The sequence below is a fragment of the Bactrocera neohumeralis genome, unplaced genomic scaffold, assembly GCF_024586455.1.
Source record: "Bactrocera neohumeralis isolate Rockhampton unplaced genomic scaffold, APGP_CSIRO_Bneo_wtdbg2-racon-allhic-juicebox.fasta_v2 cluster09, whole genome shotgun sequence".
Lineage (NCBI taxonomy): Eukaryota > Metazoa > Arthropoda > Insecta > Diptera > Tephritidae > Bactrocera > Bactrocera neohumeralis.
The window spans coordinates 11,381,827-11,405,965 of NW_026089622.1; the positions used below are offsets into that span (position 1 = coordinate 11,381,827).

Genomic DNA, 24,139 nt, shown 5'->3' on the forward strand with positions numbered 1-24,139 from the left:
CAACAAAGTTGCTAAGGAGAGTATTATAATTTTGTTCACATAACGGTTGTTTGTAAGTCCTGAAACTAAAACAGTCAGATATAGGGTTATATATACCAAAGTGATCAGGGTGACGAGTAGAGTTGAAATCCGGATGTCTGTCTGTCCGTCTTGAGTAAAAATTGAGATATCATGATGAAACTTGGTACACGTATTTCTTGGCTCCATAAGAAGGTTAAGTTCGAAGATGGGCAAAATCGGCCCACTGCCACGCCCACAAAATGGCGAAAACCGAAAACCTATAAAGTGTCATAACTAAGCCATAAATAAAGATATTAAAGTGAAATTTGGCACAAAGGATCGCATTAGGGAGGGGCATATTTGGATGTAATTTTTTTGGAAAAGTGGGCGTGGCCCGTCCTCTACTAAGTTTTTTGTACATATCTCGGAAACTACTATTGCTATGTAGAGTCGTTTCCTTCAGGCATTTCCATATAGGTACAGTTCAAAAATGGAAAAAATCGGATAATAACCACGCCCACCTCCCATACAAAGGTTATGTTGAAAATCACTAAAAGTGTGTTAGGCTTTTTTTAAAAATTGAAAACGGGCGTGGCGTCGCCTACTTATGGACCAAAAACCATATCTCAGGAACTACTAGACCGATTTCAATGAAATTCGGTATATAATATTTTCTTAACACCCTGATGACATGTACGAAATAGTGAAATCGGTTCACAACCACGCCTTCTATTTTGAATTCCATCTGATGCCTTCTCTGTATAATATATACGTTAGGAACCAATGATGATAGCGGAATAAAACTTTACACAAATACGGTATTTGAAAAATATGTAAATGACGGATAATTAAATCTCGATTGCAATTTTCACCATAACCGAACGACAAATACTCTCTTCGGTGGCAAAACTTTTCGACATCGTAGGATGGCTTTCGCCAATAATGATACATGCAAAAATGCTGAATGAGCGAGTACAACGTATTCGTTTAACAAAATGGGTTAATTTTGCTATATATAATGGCAACACACACTCTGGTGGAATGGTCCATCGTGGCTAACAAAATTCCACAAATCCTGGCCAAAATCCTAGTTTGCAATATAATACCTTTGGAAAGTCGAATAATCGACTTTCATATCACCCAAGACGACGATGACGGCTCAAAGAAAACCTTAAAGTAATACCAAACTATTCTCTCCCACAACTAACGCACTCAGATCTGCATCTTATACTTGTCAGTGGAAACAATACTATCCCGTCTGAAATATATATTTATTTAAAGCTTTATTTCTTAGTGCGCAATCGAATCGAAAAATTGTGAAAGTTTTGTATTTGATTCTGAATAGGTATTCTATGTATATGGGCTTCTCATTGTTTTAGGTAAAATTAAATTTTAAAACAAACATAATAGCTTTTACAGTTGGTATTTGTAATTTTTATAAGTTGGAAATACGATGCCTTTTAGAGGGATTAGAGAACAAAAACAAATTTTAAACGTCGAAAATCAATTTATTGTTTTTCGAAATGTGCTTCATTAATATTTGTATTCATTTGCATCCGTTTGACCTAATTTGCGAAGCACTTTTGCCATCAATCAAAAAAAGTCATTTGGTGCCAAGTCAAGGTTTTACGGTGGATTACTTATCAAATCAATGTACAAAAATGTACTTGTGTTTATTAAACAAGAAAAACCGTTAACTTAAAAACTTGATTTCGATTGTTCCGTTTTTATGGCAGCTACATGTATTCAATAGTTATCCGATCTGAGCAATTCCTTCGGATATTAAATTATTGCTTTAAATAAAAACCTTTGCAAAATTTCGTGAAAATATCATTCAGTTTGTATAGCAGCTATATGCTATAGTTGTCCGATATCAGAACCTTGGAGAGAAAATAACGGAGCAGAGAAAGGGAGGGCCTGACTTTGATATTGCTCAGCTATATCCAAGAACATATTTTCCAGCTTACATTTCTTTATTAAATAGAATTGTAAGCTGATCTTGAGCTACAATAATTACACTGTGGAACATTTTTGGGATTATTGTCTGGGGGTGAGAAATTCCAAGTCAGGGTGATGGTACTAGGTCAGTATAGTAAAACCCTCAAAGGGTTTGGCGTTCGTATGTAACAGTTTTTTTATGACCTTTTAAATTTTTTTCTTATCTTGATGTTTTTTCGCTTAGTTGTAACATAATATGCGAGTTCATGGAATGCTCATAATGATCGTTACGCCTTCTATTTATTCGGCTCAATCTATCTGCGACTAATTAAACATTAGCTCTGTCATGCAACTTCCAGGTAGAAAAATGCTATTACAGGTTGAAAATTGTCTTTAATATTTTATTTATTGCCACTTGAATTTTGTGGTTGTGGGAGACCGCGAAATCGACACACACTGCTCTGGTCTTTATATGATAGACTAGGGTCTAGTATCAGTTATAAATATCTAACACTCTTTTCCAGTTGATGCCGCTAGAACTAGGTGAAATACGGTTGTTGGGAGGAAAATGCGTTTACGCTTCCTCGTGAATAATTAACCAGTATTTTCCATTTATTAAAGAGAACGAAGAGACAAGGGTGTTAAAGCCCTCTTGGTGTGAATTTTTGATATCAGCTGCAATAAAGCCCGAACAGGGTTTGCAGTATCGTCCGCGAAAATGGATGCTGTGCTCTTCCATAGCGCCGGAAAATCAGAAAAAAAATGCATAAATATACCCGAATCTTGAGAACAACCTGCAGGGATGTCAATTTTGTGAGACTATGGCCTGCCCAAGTGGACTGTGAATAATCGGTTAGTCAAAATCTCTGTATAATTTTAATATAAACTAGGGAAAATTTCAAGAACATCATTTTGTATAAGAGCCCTTTATGCCAAACAGAATCGAAAGCAGCATGGATATCTAGTAGAATTATACCCATGGAAATGGAATTTGTAATTTTTTTATGTTTTGTTTTCTTTATTCTAAGAAATGGGTGCAAGGCATATGGTGTTTACGGCGGAAGGCGAATTGTTCTAGCGGGAGCACTTCATTGTCTTCCATGAAGGTCAATAGTCTTCATTTTACTACTTTTTGAAAGATTTTACTTACTGATGACAACAAAATTATTTGGCGGTACGAAGATAATGATAATGCAGGTTTGTTGGGCTTAATATTGGTATAACCTTTAAAAGCTTTCACCGGGTCGGAAAATAGCATAAGAGAGGCATAAATGTTCTATATTATCTAAACCTGGTGACTTATTTGCCTTGATATTTGTTACAAATCTCTGTTAGGGAGTTATTATTTGAGGTTTCAGACAAGGCGACTCCCTATTGTGCGACTTCTTTAATTTACTGCTGGAGAAATGTATTCGAGTTGCAGAGCCAGACCGCCTTGCACAATGTATAATAGATACGATTAAACCATCATTATCTACACAGAATTACTCCTAATTTTTTATTTATACTTCGCGTGTTTTTCGAATCAGTAATTTTTTTTTACTGTAACTTGGTAGTACTGTTAGTGACATCTATGCTAAATTTCACATCAAAATATTCATTACTATTTGAGATACGCGTCGTTTTGTGAGGCTCTACAAGTGAATTCTTCGATTTTTACTATGTCTGAATTTGTTGAACAAAGTGCGATTAAATTTTATTTGCGGAATGAAATTTCGCCTGCAGAAACGATGAAAATGTTGCAAAAAGCCTTTGAGTATGAAACTCTGTCTTCTAAAAGTGTTTACAAGTGGTATAACGAGTTCAAGCCGGTCGTGAGAGTGTTGAGAAAAATGTGGTGTCAAATCGGCCAAACACATCTACTGATGAACATCACGTCAAACAAGTCAAAGAAATGGTGCTTGAAAATCGTCGATTAACTATTAGAGACATTGCTGATAGTTTAGGCATATCATTTGGATCGGTGCAGGCGATTTTGAAAGATGAATTGGGTTTGTAATGAGTCAAATCTCGAATAGTTCCAAAAACACTAGATTTTTCTAAAAAGACCGTCGTGTTAACATCTGTGAAACACTGATTTCTGACTATCAAAACGCAACGAAACGCATCATAACTGAAGATGAGACTTGGATCTACGCTTACGATCCCGAAAACCGAAAAAACCACGTTAAACTCGCTCAAAAATCAATGTCATAAAAATTAATTTTTTTTTTACACAAATAAAAAAAATTAATGCTAAAGCTTAAAATGCGCCTAATTCATATGAAAAAAGTTTATATGTTCATATGATTATTTATATAAATCAAACGTAATTACAATAGTTGTAGCGGTTTTTGGCCTACATTTTGTTGCTATTATTGTCCCCGGACGTACACGCATTCTCCCCACTCGTTTTAGTAGTATTATTTCCAGACATTTTGACCCACTAAGTCGATGATCCAGTTTTTTGCCCTTATTTTCACGAAATTCGATGTTTTCGAATACGGTTTTCCAAAAAGTTCCATACATTTTTAATAGGATTTATGCCTAGTGATTGCTGGAGTGATGGAGTTATTTTTAATTTCATAACAACCCTGCACGTTAGGATGGGTCGATTCCGGACTTTTTTCGATTCGGGATTTCTAATAGTGCGGAAAAATTGCCTTAGTACTTCCTGATTCCAATGCAACTCTTTGTTTTGAGATCGGATTGCATCTTCAACCCCAACTCCGGTCTTGAAATTTCGGAAAGTCGCCTAAAATCGTGAAATTGTCTACCCAGCGCCTGAAATACGCATCTCATGGCAAAATGTATAAAACAAAAGTTATTTGTCATGTCATTTGCTATCGAAATGGTATATGTGATCATGGCAGTAGGACGAACCGTTCCCGAGATACGAGCGAAAAGGCGGCGCACCACAGCGCAAGGTGAAAATTGTTGCAGCTTTCAGCTAACCTGTATTGGTCACCCAGAACCCACCGCGTGGAGGTGGCTGCTCTTCTGGTTCCTCCCAAACCCAACCCAACCAACCAACCATATGTCAGGCTTGTTTTAGTCTGAATCTGTGTCAAATTTATTGATAAAATCAGATTTTGTACTAAACTTTGGCACTTGTTGCCTAGATTTCAGTGTAGAGCGTATAAAACGATCACGAGATTGGGGGCCAATAGCTTTAGAAGATGCCTCTGTCACCAGTTTGACGGTTCTCTCGACTGCCACGGTGTGAGAGGGGAATTCACTAAATTTCCATACCTCTGCAGTGTCTCCCGACAGCCCTTTTATGAGTTCTTTGTTAGAAACTGAACAAAGAACTGGTGGAACAGTCAAGGTAATAGTCTTCCAGTTAATCATATCGTAATAATTATTAGCTTTGAAATTCAGCTTTGGCACTTTATTACATCTAACCCTTCCATTTACAGTGTCAGACTCTGCTTCTCTGGCTGCCAGAAGACGGTCAAGGGCCAACTTTCTGACTTCTCTCCGTTCGTCAGTCATCATACTAAGGAGAATGTTTTCCGGAAGAGCAAAGAAAGCATTCTGCTGAATGGATGAATCGACAACCTTGCGCAGTTTAGCAGGTAAGTATCTCACCTTTGAATTGCAGCATAGCCATCTTTGATTCCACTGTTGAATCTTATTGAGAACCACAAAGGTGAGTAAACTGTAAGTATGTACTTGACCAAAATCTTTATTTCCTTTGTTGGTTTGTCAGTAGAAATGTATAATCTCTGAATTCTGTTTGCACAGGTGAGCCAGCGAGACTTGCACATGTTACCTGGATGCATCGACGCTAAATCTGAGGAACATTGACCGGAAATAACAGCTTCTGATATTTTATAGAGATAAGCTTGGTCTGTGCCAAGTTGGGTCGGATTAATAACCTCAGAAGGTAATTGGCAGGATGGAAAACTTTCAAATTTGACAACAGGCAACTTCTCACAATCAGGGAGCAGTTTACCTATGCCGCCAGAGAATGTATTTGGACTCTTTGAGACACCATCTATGTGTTCGAAAAGAGCACGAAATGGAAGTTCGTTGAAATGTAGAAGACAAACAACCCACTGTAATGGCCTACCTATTCTTTCTTCTAGTTTCCGAATGATTCCACCTTTCCAACCTGTGTTCGTGTTGGTGCCATCAGCACCGACAACTTCTAGATGTTCCACATCAACTGAATTGTCTTGTAAATGTTGCCATATAGCTTGCGTCTCATCCTCAGCTGACCCGGAAGGAGAGGTGACGTGGCCAAAGTAATGACAACCAGGTTCCGCTATAAGAGAAATATGTTCCTCTTGGACAGTAGTACTTTTTCACCTTCGCTGACTTGTGTAAGTGTATTGTCTTTGCGGCCGTCAAAATACAGCCCATATACAGAGTCAATACTTTCGGTGTTTTGGAGCTTAACTCCAACACTTTTTTTTTGCCCGACTAATCTTGCATTTGTCAGTGACAAAGCTAGCCTGATCCTCTGTTATCAAACCTGCTTTTTTGGCATCCAGAAAAGCAGATGAAACAATCAAGGCCGCTGCTCTATCACTTACTATAAATCTTTGGGCAGCTAAAGCAGTGTGTTCTAATACTTGTGTGTTTTGTTTGGTTTTAGAGGATGGAAAAGCAAATTCATCATCAGCATCGTTTTTGGAAGAATCCATGTGCGACGCACCTACATTGTTGTCGTCTGTATGAGAGTCTGGCTGATCTGAATGGTCATGTGTTCTAGCTGATACTTTTCTGGTAAGTGTTGATGTTGAATGCTTTTCTTTACGTTCATTTTTCTTTGTAATCTTTTTTGTTTCAGGTAGATCAACACTTCCAATGCGACCAATTCTTCTGGTTCTCTGGTCCAAGAGAAATGGTTGTTCATTGATAGGAACTTTCCTTTCCTTTGGACAAGTACATGAAGAAAAATAAATGCATTTACAAACAGCGATGTGAAATAATTTTCCGGCAGAAGAGACAAAGTCGTCTCTTTTAGAGCTCAAACCTATTGAGTTCCTTAAAAACATTTGTTTAAAAGTCAGAAATTTCTTATGGTATGTGGTGAGCATTTGTACAACTCTGGTGTGTGAAACTATCGGAATAGATGACTTATTTTCAACGTTTTTTGCAACTATTTCTGTAACCTCTTTACTCCTAGGTTCATAGTTGTCGCCTCGGAGTCGCCCTATACGAAATCTTTCAAACTGATAACACAAAAGAACATCCTGGTAAGTATTTAAATTTAGATACAGACATTTTGAGTTCTGTGTTCTGTTGAGAGAATATAAGTGATACCACTCGGCGAAATCAACGACAAGAGTGAAGGAACTCGATGAAAAAATATTTATGTGGAGACCAGTCCGAACGTGTCGTATGGCGCAGGGAAATGAATGTAAGTGATAGAACTCGGCGAAATCACCGACAAGAGTGAAGGAACTCGATGAAAAAATATTTGTGTGGAGACCTATCCGAACGTGTCCTTTGGCGTAGGTGAATGAATGTGAGTGATAGCACTCGGCGAAATCAACGTCAAGAAGTGTGGCCGCAAGCCGATTTTCACCTTGGGCTGTGGCGCGCCGCATTTTCGCTCGTATCTCGGGAACGGTTCGTCTTACGGCCATGATCACATTTCGGTAGCAACTAATGAGACAAATAACTTTTGTTTTATACATTTTGCCATGAGATGCGTATTTCAGGCGCTAGGTAGACAATTTCACGATTTTAGGCGAATTTCCGAAATTTCAAGACCGGAGTTGGGGTTGAAGATGCAATCCGATCTCAAAACAAAAGGTTTCATAGGAATCAGGAAGTACTAAGGCAACTTTTCCGCACTATTAGAAATCCCGAATCGAAAAAAGTCCGGAATCGACCCACCCTACTGCACGTACAAGATAACACGTGTGTTTCGGGTCGTTATCCTGTTATAAATAAAAGTGGCTGCTATTAACAGCCGATTTAAGCACTCGATCGCAGTAGGCAGGACAGTGCCATCTTTCATGAAGAGAGTAAGGGCGGCTATCTCTTGAGTCTTCCAGAAGGTCATCAAAAGAAACCCTGGGCACTCCCAAAATGTGTGAGTGCCGGATGGCACCATGGGCTGCATAAGCTAATAAGATGTGCCGATGAAGGATCGGCTCTCCTATATAAGGAGGCAGTCTCTCAGGTGGGTGAAGTTCGGAAGGGAGCCAGACTGGAGGCCCAGAAAAAGTGGATCATCCAGTTCGCCCCAGGGCTCGCGTCTGGTTGCCAGCCAAACCTTCTACTACGAATGGGAATGAGAAAATCCTCAGGTACTACAACCCCTCACTACCCACACAGGACTGAAGGGTAATAAGGCTCAAGAGAACCGAGGAACCATACCGGTAAGCGCTGATACTGCTAAATGCGCAGTCCATCAGTCCTCTTAGCAAAACGAAAGGAGCTATGGGTTCGAAAGGGTAGAGCTTAAAGTACTCCCGACAGATGCCAGAGCTGATGCCACCCAAGTTGCAATAACGACCTGAGCCTCTCTGAAGTAGCGGGTTCTGGAGGCGGTTCGTCAATCGACGACTCTGTCTTCAGCCTCGAACAATTGTTTGAGTAGGTGCGGGTCGAACACGACATTCGCACTGAATTAGCGCTTCTGGATGAGAGTCTGAAGGATGAAATTCCTCCAGATTAAGCTCTAACACGCGAAGGCGGCTTCTGCCAATTTACTCCTTCGTCTGGAGCAAGACGAAGGCGATGTCATCCTGATCCAGGAACCGTGGCTGACTAGTAACGGAATCTCTGAATTGAGGACGAAGAGCCATAAGCTCCTGGCGACCAAGGATGCAGGTAGAAACAGAGCCGGTATGATGGTCCCAAATGAATCAACGGTACTCCTTTTACCGGATGGACGAAAACACTCCAGCTCTGAAAGTATTCGACGCAGTAACCGCCGGGGGAAGCAGAGGAAGGGGAAGACCTCCATTCCGTTGGAAGGACCAATTGGCGCCACGTAGCGAAAAGAAGAAACGATTGGCGCGCTGTTTTTAACTCGGCTATAATTGCGTAGGCGGTGTCTACGCCAGTAAAGAAGAAGGAGAATTTCAGCAAAGCTGACGTAGTGACAGCAAAACTAGAGTGTGATGCTGGAGATGTCTGGCTAATTTCCGCGTAAATGCCACACGACGATGAGGTGGAGCAACCTCCCTTACTGGTGAGGAAGACCTTGGGCGAAGCGTCTCGAAAAGGTACCGGCGTCATCATCGGTCTCGACGCCAACTCGCGACACCCGATTTGGGGTAGCTAGGACAACAATAATAGAGGTGTGGAGGAGTGGCTTTTTGATATTATTGTTAGCGAAAATCTTTGAATCTGTAATAGGGGAAACTTTCGTGACTGTAGGCAGGGAGGATGTTCTTGCCATCACCCTAGCCTCATAAGGGATTACCCCGCTGATCTCAAACTGGAGGGTCCTTGATGATCACTCCTTTTTGGATCACAGGAATATCGGGTTTGGTCTAGTCATAGAAAGTCCGCCTTGACAATCGTTAAGAAATTCTAGGAATACAAATTGGGAAGGGTATCGCAGGAGGCTTCGATAAACTATCTAACGCGGGCGGGGGTGGTGGACGGGTGAGTCAAAGTCTTCAGCTCAGCGTGCAGTACTGCATTGGAGAGCTCCTGACGGAGCTGGCGGGCTGCGCTCATCAGGAGGTGTGGTGTACTCCAACCACGACCATGAAAAACGACTTAACGCATTTTTGAACATAATGCAGGTGGACATCACAGGAAGGTGTAAAGCCGCGGAGGTGGCTATTAGATTCGGAGAATCTGGATTCTTAAAACAACGCGTATAAAAACGCGTATAACAACTCGGATTTCCTCACACAATTTGACTGTATACCGGAGTCGCCAAACCGAACTCTGCGGTCACTTCTCTGCCAATATACCGACGAGGGAGCATTGGAGTAGAAAGGCAGTAAGCTTCTTTATGGATGGGTGAAAGTTTGGAAGGAAGGTTGGTGGAGGTGTTTACTGTCGGGAGCTCTCTGTCAACTCTAGTTTCAGCTTAGAGAAGTAACCATTCACTCAGATAGCAGAGCGGCGATACTAGCCTTGAACTCATTTACAGTGCGTTCAGGTTTGGTCGAAGAGTGTCTAACGTCGCTATCATTAGCATCGAGTGTCTTTGTGATAAGATTGATATGGGCGCCTGGCCATAGCGGAATCGCAGTTAATTACAAAGCTGTTGGGCTTGCAAGGAAAGGCACCGTAGAATAATTATGGGTAGAATGCATCTTCTTGCGTTCTACTACTGGATATCTGGGCCTCGAGGATGTTTGGCCAACGCTGGACCACTATCGGTACTTGCGCGGTCGGAAAAGCCTTCTGGCCCAAGATTGATCGCTAGAGATCTCGCGATCTCTTTACCCTCAGTAAGGCTAGCCTCTCCCTAGTTGAGGGGCTTTTGACAGACCATCGCCCTATTGGCGTACATGCTGTAAGACTGGGAATTTTACCAGACGCCGCACATAGGTTTCTGCTAGTGCATAATGCGGCTAAAAATATAAGGAGTTGTCGTAGGACAATGACATTTAGTACATCATTGTTTTGGATTCCAATCAAGAAAAAAATGAAAAATCAAAATCACGCCCCCTATTTTACGCCCACCTCCCATATAAGGTGAAACTTAATTTTTGACCTACATAGCATTTTTATGACATTATATATGTTGGTGTTAAATTTCAATAATATCCGCCCACTTTTACGCCCACCTCCCATGCAACTTAATTCTCTTTTATCAAGTCTCCTTTAGCAACTTTTTTACATCTTCGTGACATTCTAATTTTTTTAATTTTATTTTAGTACGAAAAATGTTTATGTACGGATCCAAAGACATTAATAAGAGATGCATCACATCTTCGTTAGTGGATATGCGTCCAATTATTCTGGAATGATACATCCTATAGTTCCTGTAATCTGTTCATTCATTTCAAGATATCTTGTTCTCGTACGTCTTGCTCTTTGCCATCTCTCTTTAAATTTTGTCACAAAATTTTTTTTTTAAATGTTTCAAATTTCGCAACATCCACTTGAGTCATGTTTCTATCGGGTGATTTTTTAAGAGCTTGATAACTTTTTTTTTAAAAAAAACGCATAAAATTTGCAAAATCTCATCGGTTCTTTATTTGAAACGTTAGATTGGTTCATGACATTTACTTTTTGAAGATAATTTCATTTAAATGTTGACCGCGGCTGCGTCTTAGGTGGTCCATTCGGAAAGTCCAATTTTGGGCAACTTTTTCGAGCATTTCGTCCGGAATAGCCCGAATTTCTTCGGAAATGTTGTCTTCCAAAGCTGGAATAGTTGCTGGCTTATTTCTGTAGACTTTAGACTTGTCTAAAGGCGTTAAATCGCATGATCTTGGTGGCCAACTTACGGGTCCATTTCTTGAGATGAATTGTTCTCCGAAGTTTTCCTCAAAATGGCCATTCGCGAGCTGTGTGGCATGTAGCGCCATCTTGTTGAAACCACATGTCAACCAAGTTCAGTTCTTCCATTTTTGGCAACAAAAAGTTTGTTAGCATCGAACGATAGCGATCGCCATTCACCGTAACGTTGCGTCCAACAGCATCTTTGAAAAATACGGTCCAATGATTCCACCAGCGTACAAACCACACCAAACAGTGCATTTTTCGGGATGCATGGGCAGTTCTTGAACGGCTTCTGGTTGCTCTCAATTTTGCTTATTTACGTAGCCATTCAACCAGAAATGAGCCTCATCGCTGAACAAAATTTGTCGATAAAAAAGCGGATTTTCTGCCAACTTTTCTAGGGCCCATTCACTGAAAATTTCTTGATTGGACTTTCCGAATGGACCACCTAAGACGCAGCCGCGGTCAACATTTAAATGAAATTATCTTCAAAAAGTAAATGTCATGAACCAATCTAACGTTTCAAATAAAGAACCGATGAGATTTTGCAAATTTTATGCGTTTTTTTTTTTTAAAAAAGTTATCAAGCTCTTAAAAAATCACCCGATATTATTAGTCGCAATAATTTCAACAACTATGTCAATATCACTATTGGTATCCATTAAAAGTTCACATATTCTTAAATAAGAAATTTTAAAACTTTCTATTGCAGCACTTGATATCACTTGACCTCTAATCACTTTCATACTTCGCAAATTAATGTAATTTGATCAATATTGTTGTTCAACAATATTCAATATTACAGTAAAAATATCAACAAAATGTTAAGAAATCAGTGCCAAAAACAATTGCATTCAAAGGCAAACGTTTATAAAGTACGCTATATATTGCATACTTTTGGGCGGTAACTTGCCATTTTAGAGTATCTCATTGTTTTTTTCAAGAGGGGCAATTTGGGGCAGCTGAATTTTTTTTATCGTTTAGCTGAGACTTCAGGCTTGAATTCGGTAAATGTATGTCGACAGCGGTAGACAGCGCTAAAAAGATGCACCACTTTTAATTTGAAGAACATTGAAATTTTGACGTCCAAATTATGTTGTTCCACAAAACTTTTTATGCATTATTTTTTTCAATGGATTTTGATGCAAATTTTTTCTTTGATACATATTATAAATGAAAAATAATAATAAAGTTGAATTTCAATAGTTGTTTTATTGTATCAATGATTTGACTTTTGAGTAAATTTTTTGCTAATTTTGATGTTCTCCACATTCACCAACTTTGGGCAGTTCTGGACAAAAAACTAATGCAGATAGAATCCTAATACTTTGGGAAAATAATGTATAGATAGTTGGTAACAAACTGTGAAATTTTCATTTAAATCAGACAACATGCCATTTTTGAATTTCAGCCACGGAAATCCCTATGTGCGCCGTATGCCGAAGCTGTTTGGAAGAAGATGCGGTAGGAACAACTCAGCACTTCCTTTTTGACTGGCCCGCGTTTGGGAGGTCAAGACGCATACCATCAGACATCCTATCGAACTGGCGGTATTTGTTTTGACTACTAAGCGATTTGCTAATCTGTAAGTTCAAACATAGCAGTTCTTATTTTCAATGGCTTCACAAAGGACTACATTTATCAGTCCACTTTCGATCTTTGATCAGCCATCTAATCTAACCTAACCTGACGGCTTAAGTTCAAGTGCATTTACATTTTATACTCCTGATATGACGTTTAAGGTAAAACGTCACCCATAGGATCAGAAACCAATTATAAGTATGTATATTAGAGTGGGTCAATTTTTTCCTTGACAAAGCGGTTATCAAAATCGTAAACTACGATGAATTCTAAGAAAATTTGCCCAGGAAACCATGGGTCTAAAATGAAAATCGAGCCTCCGGTTTTTAGCGAGAAAATTTCGTATATTGTATTTTGTAAAAAAAAAAATCCAATTCCTATTCCACTGTCGATTGTTTGCTTGTTTTGTAGCTATCGAAGCTAATTTGCTCAAATTTGGTATGTGATGTTGTATTTAAGCAGAAAATTCGACAGTACAGAAATTTTTTATAGGGGGCGTGGCACTGCCCACTTATGAGTTCATATGCATATCTCTGGAACCACCCCACCGATTTCGTTCAAATTTGGTATACATATTACACAATGCCTACTTAAGAGATATCTGGAAAATGATCGAAATCGGATAATAACCACGCCCACCTCCCATATAACGGTAATTTTTGAAAACACTAAAGATCGGAAATTTTAATAACTGTTGAAGGGAAACATCTTGAGTTTGGTATTCGGTGTTGTATTGCAGCCAGAAAACCAAATCATTCCAATTTCTGTTACACTGTCGATTGTTTGTCTGATTTGCACTTGTTTTTTTTTTATTTTATTTGTTTGCTATGATTTTATCAACTTCTCAGAGAAAGCAAAGCAACGCTGATGAATTACTAATAAAACAATTGTTTCCGAAACCATCGCTTTAAATTATTTTGATACAATATTACAGTTAGAAGTTTTTACTCAAGGAAGAAGTGTGTGCCTCTGATTTTCGCGATTCTAACATTTTAAAGCAAAACTTAAGCGTCTTTTAATTATGGAGTCATCTCCTATATCAATTAGTTCTTGTGCTAAAGATATTACATTATCAAATCTCGCGGAATCATATTTGAAGCATATGTCAGATCCAAATTTTAGTACTTTTGGTTTGCCAAGTGATTTACACGAACTAAACTTACCAACTTGCCGCGATGTTTTAAAATATTTTTTTTTTTTGAGTGGTCGGTCTAAAAATAGAAATAAAATGTTTTCGTACGCATCTTTTACTCCACAAGTGGCGGATAAATTGATTGAAATTTGGAGCAAATTGAATATTGCCTTGTATGTTGCCAACAACGTTTCTTTGTCTTTTCCCCATGTGCTGCCGGCTAGCGACTTGAGGATTTTGTTGCGGCTCTGTACTTTGGCGATAATCGCGGTCGTATGAGGAGAGAAGGAGCATAGACTGTCGAATGTTACACCTAAAATCTTAGGATTGTTGACAGTCGGAATTTTGACGCCGTCGACTGCAATGTTAAACTCAAGTCTATACTCCTTCGTCCAGTTTGTGAATATGGTCGCTGTGGATTTGGTGGGGGAAAGTGTGAGATTTCGTGCAGTGAGGAAACGAGAAAGGTCGGAGAGGTAGCTGTTTACCTTCGAACACATGCCATCGATTCCATTGCCCGACGCCAATATCGTGCAGTCATCAGCGTACGAGGTTATGGAAACTCCTTCTGGTGGTTGTGGGAGTTTCGAGATGTAGAAGTTAAACAGTAGTGGGGAGAGGACACCACCCTGCGGAACCCCCTGTTTAATTCTTCTCAGTTTAGATGTTTTACCTCGAAATAGTACGGATGACTGGCGACCGCTCAGATAGTTCATGGTCCACCTCTTTAGCCCTGGAGGGAGCGTAGTTGTTTCGATGTCCTGCAGTAGCGTTGTGTGATTGACCGTGTCAAACGCTTTTGACAGGTCCAACGCTACGAGGATCGTTCTTTCGCAGGGTGGTTTCTGGTTGAGGCCACGAACTATCTGGGCGTTTATGACGCTAAGTGCTGTAGTGGTGCTGTGCACTTTTCGGAATCCATGCTAGGCTCAGGTGGTGAGTGAAGGTCGGGAGTAGCAAGGCCTCAAGTGTCTTCACTACTGGGGAGAGGAGAGTTATCGGTCGATAACATTCCCCTTTGTTGGCGGGTTTCCCAGGTTTCAGTAGTGGGACCACTCTTCCGACTTTCCACACATCGGGTATTTGAAGAATGGTCAGCGACAGATTGAGGACCTTGGTGAGATATCCTACTCCCGTCGAGCCTAGATGCTTTAGCATTCGCATGTTGATTCCATCAGGGCCAATGGATTTAGATGATTTAGCTTTTTTGATGGCACCCTGAACCTCCTCATCGGTGAAAGTAAGTGGCGCGCCTTCGTTTGGCATTTTGCGCAGCCGTCGGTTAACACATCGTTTAGCTTTGTCTACCGAAGGGTGCAGTGTAAATTGCCGGCTAAAATAGCTCGCGCACTTCTTCGGGTCCGAAGAGGCATGACCATTGAATTGAACTTCAACTCGGTCGTCTTGTCTCTTCGGGTTAGACAGAGCTTTGACAGTAGCCCAAAGCTTACTCACTCCGGTGGAGAGGTTACAGGACTTCAGGTGCTCTATCCATTTCGTCCGCTTATGTTGGTTTACCATTCGCCGAATCTCCAAATTGAGATCCCTTATTCGGGGATCCCCGGGATCGACATGGCGTAAGGTGTCGCGCTCATTAGCTAAAACGGCTGCTTCGGCTGGGAAATTGGGGCGGATTTCCGCGATTCTTCCAGCCGGGATGAAGCGAGCGGTAGCTGCTGCGATCACCTTGCGGAATTGACGTTCGCCAACGCATACGTCCATAGGAATAGGTAGAGCTTTGAAGGTGCTCTCAGTAAATTCTGTGAAGCCGACACAATTAGCTTTGTTAAAGTTAAAATAGGTGCGGTTGTCCACAGAAACAAAATCAGGAGGCTTCTCGATCGAGATAATTATGGGCAGATGATCTGATGCGAGAGTTAGCATAGGTCGCCAGGTTATGCTGTTTATCAGACCACCGCTAGCAATGGTAATATCAGGCGAGCTATTACAGGTGCCCATAACTCTGGTGGGGGCGTCGTCATTCATTGTGCAGAATGTCGAATCGTCAATCTGTTCCGCCAGCTCCATCCCCCTACGATCATTTGACAGGCAGGAATGCCAAAGATCGTGGTGCGCGTTAAAGTCGCCTAGTACCAAACGGTTTTCACCACGAAGTAACTGGAGGGATGTATATATTAAATATTTCGAGCTCGACATCGCCTGACCGGATATTCTAGGGTAGTATCCCTGGGGTCGATGTCTACATCGATTAGACGATACTGCACGGTGTTGTGCAATATGAAAGCTAGGCCACCACCATTATCTCGCTCGCGATCTTTACGTATAACGTTGAAACCTGCACAACTCAGAAGATCTGAGCGGCTGTTTAACTTGGTTTCTTGGACCGCAGCTATCGATAGACGTTCCCGATTCATAAGTGCAACTATCTCCTCGATCTTACTCTGGAGTCCGTTGCAGTTAAATTGAAGTAGCCGAGTTTGTCGCGGGTGTCCGTGGGTGATCCTGGGGGTGAGGGAGTGACGTGTGGGTGGAAGTTGTTGCAGCTGTAGTACCCGCAGGGGCGGTTGTCGCGCTGGGGTGTTAATAGGCGACGCCACTGTTGTGAGTTGCGGGGGCAGACTCCTGCAGCATGGGGCAACGTATGAGTCACTCCACTCACGTATGGTGCGCAGGCCGGAACACGCCGAAAAGTGACACCAGCCAGTACAAGAGTTGCACTTGACGGATGCCACGTTCCGACGTATGACGGTCTGACACACGGAACAGACAGTGCGAGGGACCAAGAGCTGCTGGTTGGAGCGGGAGCGAGGATTGGAGCGGGATGAAGGTTGGGGGGGGGGGGGACAAGTCAGAGGGGGAGCTATGTTGCCTGATTGAGCTCCTAGGGACCGTAGAGGTCCTCTGTTGGCCACTCGGATTTTGTGGCGGCGCGGCGCGCGAACTATGTGCGGATTGCACAGCCGTAGAGGCTTGGGTCGCAGTATTGCGCAGGCAACATGGGGCCACGTAACGCGTGGTCCACTCCCTATGTGTCTTAAGGCCTGAACAGGTCTTAAGATGGCTCCATCCATTGCATGTGTTGCACCTGACCGAGGTGGAGTTTGGATGGAGCCGTTTTGCGCATACGCAGCAGAAAAATTCCTTCGGGCCCGGGTTGGACTCAATGCCAGCGCGAGTCAGGAGGATACGGAGCAACCCTGCTGCAAGGCATTGCTTCAGTGACGACAAACACAAATTAACACTTACCGATCCAAACGGGGTTAGATCGCCGAAAGAACAGCCCTTGGTCGGATGAAATCCGAGTCAATTCCGGTGCGTAGAACCGGCTGTCGTGGGAATTGAAACGTGGAAAACGGTGATCAGCACACAAGGAGTATAGTACACTGTGGTGTTAATACGGTATTTGTTAATTTTGAAAGGCTTCCACCGGCATGTCCAAAGAAGAACTGATGAAATACGCCAATGATCCATTTTGGGTACGTTTACGTTGGATTTTCTTCATAGGCTTCTGGGCCATTTGGGCCGGGATGTTGATCTGTGCCATACTTATAATTGTTGAGGCGCCAAAATGTGCCGCTCCTGAGCCACTACCGTGATACAAACGTGGCCTCCTCCCTAAATTCAATGCACTCGAAGCAGTAGCTAGCGATATCGACAGCGCAAAAGTGGTGGGAGCTTCTGCTGTCATATATGAGTTGCCACCTGAACTAACTTATTCGGTACATGATCCTGCTGTTGAGCAAAAAATCAAAGCTATCGTTGATAGTTATAAAAATGCGGAACCAAAGCTAGTAGACTTCTGCGATTGTACGTCACAACAAATTCACCATCCGAAAATTTAAGAATTTTAGCAACGTTTGTCATGAAAGTTTACGTACCTATGTACTTTAATGTTAAGTATTACAACTCGGTAATATATGGCAGTTCACTCTTATGTAAATATATTTATTCAACGCAATATTTACCACAAAATCTGCGCGAAATTGTAAATAATGTTGTTCAAAATAACTCATATTTTGCACATTCAGAAAATGTTCTACTAACAATGCTTTTTGATGCCAGAAAGGAAGTGCGCCAGAGGGCTTTAAAAAAAAATTTTGTACTATCGTGAAAAACTTTACGACCCAACAAAATTAAGAGCTTACAAAAAACCAACTATAAATTTGGACTGCACTCATTATGTTGAGATGATAAACTTAGATAACAATAGCATTTTGTCGGAGCCGCCCTTCACTGCAAACATACCCTATGACGATTTGCTCGAATACATAGAATTTGACAATCCTCCACTTCCGGATCCACAAATTCCTCCACATATTCAAGGAACCGAGCGCTTTGTGCAACTGCTGACTAGCGTTTCACGTCGAACTATAGAAAAAAATCGCGATGGTGTTATGGCAGTCACGGTTGCAAGTCGAAACGCAACATCTAGGATGGACAGCAAACAAGACCTTAGAACCAATTAATTCTGAACTTTAGAAGAATATTATATTTTGTTTGGCCCTTAACAGTTAAGTTTTTGCTTTATATATAGATATAAAATGATATTGTTAACTGCAATACGATTTCGCGGAAGATGAAAGCTATTAAAGTTTGAATTTTATTTATTATTATTTTAATTTTTATGGGTGGATAGGTAACATATACACACACCGACCACAGCGGCGAACGACCATACCACGTTGAATACATCGGTTCTCGTCCGATTTCATTTCATTTATTGAAAACAAAAAAACAAAATGAAAACTTTCTCGTTAAAAACCGGAGACTCCGTTTTGATTTTAGAGCCATGGTTTCTTGGGCAAATTTTCTTAGAATTCATCGTAGTTTACGATTTTGATAACCGCTTGGTGCATTTTTTTTGCTCCATACAAATTGACCTACTCTAATGTATATACATATGTATATACAGTGTCGGACAAAACTCATTGGAGTCTCACACATATTCCGTCATAACTTTTTACATAGATGCATTAAAGGAATGATTTTGCAAAAGAAAGATCGCATATTCTATATTAAGAACCTATTCAATTATGCTTTTCAAATTTTATGTAAAATGTTTAAATTATAACAGAAAGGGAAAAAGTAAATATGCATAAGACATAACTCATTGGACTAACACTTTGATTGTCGTAATAACCACTTCCAATGAATTATTTTACACTTATCTGGGAGAAAATAAATTTTACAGGTACTTACAACTATAAATCGTTGATCAGACTTATACGAGTTGTTTATTTTAATGAGAACGGATGTGTTATGAAATATATAAACTTTTCCGCATAATGCAACTGAAAATCGTTTTAGATAAAAATGGTTGGTAAAACATATTCAACTGAACTTAAATTATTAATTACGAATTCACAAAGGTGTACGCCAAATGGAGCTTTGCAAAAAATATTTTCTGGCGATATCAAATATTTCTGCTATTTTATGCAAGTCCAAAGCTGAAGGAACCGTTAAAGGACTTAATATTGGCGGACGTCCTAGAGCCACTTCAGTAAAGAATGACTTGAGAAGAGTGGGCAAGTTTAAAAAGGATCCAAAGATGCCAACAAGAACCTTGTAGATAGCATACAACTAAGAGTGAGTACGCGTACAGTACAACGATGCGCCGTTGATGCTGGTCTATTTAGCTTCCGTGCTGCGAAAAAACCATATATTCCCAAAATATCGACTATCAGGTTTGGAATTTGCGCAACTGCATATCAGTTGGTGTGTAGAGCAATGGAAGTCAGTACTGTTTTCAGATGAGTCCAAATTTAATTAACTCAAACTCAGATGGAATGACCAACAGGAAAGCGTTTAGACCGTCGATATCTGCAAGGTACAGTAAAGCATGGTGGGTGTAATAATCGGCTGGGGAGTAGGACCTATTTACAAAATAGAACTGAACATAGATAGCTTCCAAAATAAAAAGATACTACAAACCCAAATATTATCACACGCTATCCAAAAAATGCCGCCTGATTGGCAATTTCAACATAACAATGACCCCAAACACACGTCTACAGTTGTGAAGGATTGGCTTTTGGAAGAACAGGTTTATGTTATGAGATGGCCCGCCCAGTCTCCTGACATAAACCGGATTAAAAACTTATGGGAAATTGTCAATAGGCAGAAAAACAGGGAACAGGTCTTCGGTAATAAAAACAAGCTGTTTTATGCCTTGAAGCGAGCCTAGAATAAAATAAATGGCACACATATTAGTAATTTAATTTCATCTTTGCCTAAAAGATGTGCTGCAATCATTAAAAATAATGGCTCCCCAAAAAATATTAGTTTAAAACTAATTTATTTTCATATTAAACCAAAGTCCAATGAGTTATGTCGCACGAATTTTTTACTTTTTTCCTTTCTGTTATAATCTATAAATTTTACATAAGAAATCAAAAATTAAATTGAAAAGTTTCTGAATATACAATATGCGATCTTTCTTTTGCAAAAAAAAATTAGTCTTCTAATGCACCTATCTAAAAAGTTATGACGGAATATGTGTGAGAGAAGAGTTAGGCTAATGAGTTTTGCCCGAAACTGTATGTATATATAATAAGGTTAGATAAAAAAAAGAAAATCAGTATCTGTAGTAAATGGGAGTTGGGGTAATATCCACCCAATGTTATCTATTTTTGCCAATACCGCATGCACACTAATAAAATATTTCCTGGGTTTCATTAAGGTACCTGACATACCATCACCAACCATATGTAGTAAAGTCAACCGGATGTTCGAAAAACCTGATGTAAGTTATATGGTTAAGATGTTCTCTTATTTTCATTGAGAAAACGAACATGTTGGCCGATATATGCAGTATAATATGTGGCTTAGGAATATGAGAAAAATGTCACATATGTTGGTTGAAATCAGAACGCCGCGAGATATGGGTTTCTATTCAAATGTGGGCTTTATGACCGTGGCGTATTTAGTTATTGGTATATCGATCAAACTTTTAGTAAATTTTAACAGTCACGTTATATGGGGAGTGGACGTGGTTATCTTCCGATTCTATACATTTTTACAGTGTATGTAGGGGTGTATAAGGAATTTGTCCTGAGGTTTGGGAGATATGTACATTAAACAAATTAGAGAGACATAATTTAGTGCTTTGTTATGGTAACTTAAAGGTTTTCGACTTCGACTCTGTAGCAACATGTTGCAAGAAGTAGTAAGACACAAACAACCAATATTTCGGTTTTATAAAATGTATTCAAACACTTTTTTTAATATCCACCATTTAGTTTAATTTTTTTAACAATCGTTGGTATTACCTAGCAATACTTTACATACTAATAGTTTCATTTTTTTATTTTTTCGTTTTCAACAACGGTGAAGGCCCCAATCTCTGCAGCAGTGAGGTATTTTTTCTTGTGACGCGATGTTTAATGATTAAATTAATTAATTCGATAAGTATTTAATTTCATTTGTACTAATTTAGAACTGTGGCAGTAACTCTTCTTTTCTATTCCGCAGAAGCTCCTTTGGTTTTGAAGACGAATCTATTTTGAAAAAACATTGTGAACTTATGCGGTGCTTTAACGAATAACTTAGAAAATATGTCCAAAATATTGAAAAATAGCGGGAATGCAGATTTGAGTATGTTTGTACGAATATGTAGTAATTTTTGTCGCTGTCCAAACCACAACACACCTAAGGTCATGGAAATAATAATTAAACCCGTCGGGACCGTCGAAATTAAATTTTTTCATCCGAAAACACGACACACACAACTTTCTAGAACTTTTTACGCAGTAAAAACACTGGCACTCCCACCACTTTTTGACCTTATTTTTGCTGCAGTCACTAGAATTAGAGCCATTTTCAAAATATATTGTCTTTCTGCTTCTGTGGTCGAAATTTGCACTTCTATTAATTCTGGAAGCAATAGATCGCTCAGAAAGGTCTCGATTCAAAAAAGTTTTCATTTTAGCTTTTTTGCCATTAGTAAGTGTATCTGATAGTCCCATACTTACTAAAAAAAACTGAAATCCTTCCAAAAATTTCTTAAACTCTACAAATACCGATTTCATTAATTTCGCCTAAACAGGCATCCTTACCAATCGCAATACAATATGCTTATTCAAGTGACGCAAATTTAAAAGGACATTTTTTGAGTTGTTTATTAAAACACCGCTTATAAACAATGCTTTGCAGGGTATACTTTTTATTTTCATATCATTTCTTCAAAAAAGATTCGTCTTTAAAACCAAGCTAAACCGGAACATCTGCGAAATGAAGGGTCAAAGGCTCGAATCTTAAAAATAAAATGCCCTTCAAGTGAATCTAATAATAATAGTAATATTATAATAGTTCGGCGCAAGAATATAACAATAATAATGTTTTATCAAAAGGAATTAGAACTAAACTGGGAATATTAATATTAGTCTTATTTTGATAGAAGGCAATGGCAATAATATCGGGTGATTTTTTAAGAGCTTGATAACTTTTTTAAAAAAAAAAACGCATAAAATTTGCAAAATCTCATCGGTTCTTTATTTGAAACGTTAGATTGGTTCATGACATTTACTTTTTGAAGATAATTTCATTTAAATGTTGACCGCGGCTGCGTCTTAGGTGGTCCATTCGGAAAGTCCAATTTTGGGCAACTTTTTCGAGCATTTCGGCCGGAATAGCCCGAATTTCTTCGGAAATGTTGTCTTCCAAAGCTGGAATAGTTGCTGGCTTATTTCTGTAGACTTTAGACTTGACGTAGCCCCACAAAAAATAGTCTAAAGGCGTTAAATCGCATGATCTTGGTGGCCAACTTACGGGTCCATTTCTTGAGATGAATTGTTCTCCGAAGTTTTCCCTCAAAATGGCCATAGAATCGCGAGCTGTGTGGCATGTAGCGCCATCTTGTTGAAACCACATGTCAACCAAGTTCAGTTCTTCCATTTTTGGCAACAAAAAGTTTGTTAGCATCGAACGATAGCGATCGCCATTCACCGTAACGTTGCGTCCAACAGCATCTTTGAAAAAATACGGTCCAATGATTCCACCAGCGTACAAACCACACCAAACAGTGCATTTTTCGGGATGCATGGGCAGTTGGCCACCAAGATCATGCGATTGAACGCCTTTAGACTATTTTTTGTGGGGCTACGTCAAGTCTAAAGTCTACAGAAATAAGCCAGCAACTATTCCAGCTTTGGAAGACAACATTTACGAAGAAATTCGGGCTATTCCGGCCGAAATGCTCGAAAAAGTTGCCCAAAATTGGACTTTCCGAATGGACCACCTAAGACGCAGCCGCGGTCAACATTTAAATGAAATTATCTTCAAAAAGTAAATGTCATGAACCAATCTAACGTTTCAAATAAAGAACCGATGAGATTTTGCAAATTTTATGCGTTTTTTTTAGTTATCAAGCTCTTAAAAAATCACCCGATACAATATGACTAACCTATCTTTAAGATAATAATGCTTCCGAATCTGCGAAGGCCTGGATATGAAGGAAAAAAATAATTTAACGAAAATGCGCGTCTGACTTGCGAAATAAATGTGTATTGTGAAATCATTTATTCCGTTGCCTTCATAATTTCGCAATCATATTAAATCACTAAAAGTAGACAAATTGCTATGCTAGTCCCACTAATGCTCATAGTTGTCTCAATCTCACGATGTTCACATGACGATTTCGCAATATCAGTTTGCGCAAAACATCAAATTTCGGAATTCGTCTTGGAGTAATCTATGACCTCGATTGAATTCACCATACAATTGATAAGCAATTAAAGAAGCTTTAATCCGTCCCGCTGCAATACACTAAGCCAACGAATTTTCCAGTCATGATATCACTTGAAAAAATCCTCCGTCGTGATGGCCATCAGAGCCTTCTTCGATTCAGCTTTTATATCCTCAATTGAGTCAAACCATGTCCTCGGAGTGGTCATGTGAATTGGCTGAATACCCAGAAGTTACAGGTTTAGAGCCTCACAAAACGACGCGTATCTCAAATACAAATGAAGTTCAGCATAGATGTCACTAACAGTACTACCAACTTACAGAAAAAAAATTACCGATTCGAAAAACACGCGAAGTGTAAATAAAAAATTCACAATTTGATCACAGTAGTAATTCACATAATAATGATCCAACAGCTGTCAAAATTTTATACGCAACAAAGGCCAACAAAAAATCATATGGAATTAATTCTAGTAGCTGATATGG

The 24,139-nt window shown here is 39.7% G+C and overlaps 1 protein-coding gene across 5 annotated transcripts in view; it reads right to left on the reverse strand.

The window, feature by feature from the left end:
• Positions 1-24,139, reverse strand: part of LOC126764544 (protein PALS2) — a 161,994-nt gene that overhangs the window by 96,445 nt on the left and 41,410 nt on the right. The gene's annotated exons all lie outside the window — the stretch shown is intronic.